Here is a 1,149-nt window from a genome sequence, read left to right as displayed (position 1 = left end):
TTTTAATGTTTTTAAACCTGGAGATTCTTGGGTCACCTGCAAGTAGTACCTTTCACCAAAATCTATTTCCACTGCACTAGCAGGGAATTTATTTTAATTGCCAATATAAGTATTTTGTGCCACCTTTAACTTATTTTTTTCATTCATTTATCCAGCAAATAGTTACAGAGCACCTCAACCTCATGACATTGTCCTGAGGATTAAGTGCAAACATTCATCATTCCTAGAACTTACTTTGAATACAGGTAAGTGCTTTATAAATATTAAATTAAAAATGCACATATACTAAAATTGGAATGATACAGAGATTAGCATGGCCCCTGTTCAAGGATGACAAGCAAATTTGTGAAGCGTTCCATATTTTTGGAGAACAGTGTGGAGATTCCTTAAAAAACTGGAAATAGAACTGCCATACGACCTAGCAATCCCACTCCTGTGCATACACGCTGAGGAAACCAGAATTGAAAGAGACATGTGTACTCCAATGTTCATCGCAGCACTGTCTGTAATAGCCAGGACATGGAAGCAACCTAGATGTCCATCTGCAGACAAATGGATAAGAAAGCTGTGGTACAATGGAGTATTACTCAGCACTTAAAAAGAATACATTTGAATCAGTTTTAATGAGATAGATGAAACTGGAGCCTATTATAGAATGAAGTAAGCCAGAAAGAAAAATACCAATACAGTATACTAACGCATATATATGGAATTTAGAAAGATGGTAACGATAACCCTGTATACGAGAAAGCAAAAGAGACAGAAAGTTAAAAATGTAAGAATACACTGATCTCTATAAATCTATTCAAGTTTAGAATATTTAAAATAAAGGGTAATTCCTTAAGAGACAGTCACATTGAGTAAAGTCAGAGAAATAAATATCTTGTGACATCCCTTATATGCAGAATCTAAAAAGAAATGATGCAAATAAAGAGTAAATCAAAACCAATTAAATAAAGGAAGAAATAAAGAAAACAAAGGATGTGATATTCCAACAGATTTTTTTAGAAGATGCCACTAAATTCCTATTTTATCAAATTAACACAAAGAACAAATCAAATTTGTGTAAAATTATAAATAGGTAAAATTATCCTTTAAATAAAATTCAATTAAGCAATCCTACTAGGATATTTTTATATTTACTACTGT

The 1,149-nt window shown here is 32.0% G+C and overlaps 1 non-coding gene across 1 annotated transcript; it reads left to right on the top strand.

Annotated features, from left to right (window-relative positions):
- The first annotated feature begins 263 nt into the window (after window positions 1–263).
- Window positions 264–365, top strand: LOC129537367 (U6 spliceosomal RNA). The gene has a single exon (XR_008682019.2). It is a non-coding gene; the product is annotated as a U6 spliceosomal RNA (small nuclear RNA).
- Window positions 366–1,149: the final 784 nt, after the last annotated feature.

Source organism: Moschus berezovskii, chromosome 6, assembly GCF_049115385.1.
Source record: "Moschus berezovskii isolate FMDL1 chromosome 6, NW_MosBer_1.0, whole genome shotgun sequence".
Lineage (NCBI taxonomy): Eukaryota > Metazoa > Chordata > Mammalia > Artiodactyla > Moschidae > Moschus > Moschus berezovskii.
Note: the sequence above shows the minus strand (reverse complement) of the source record. Positions and strands in the feature narration are given on the sequence as shown.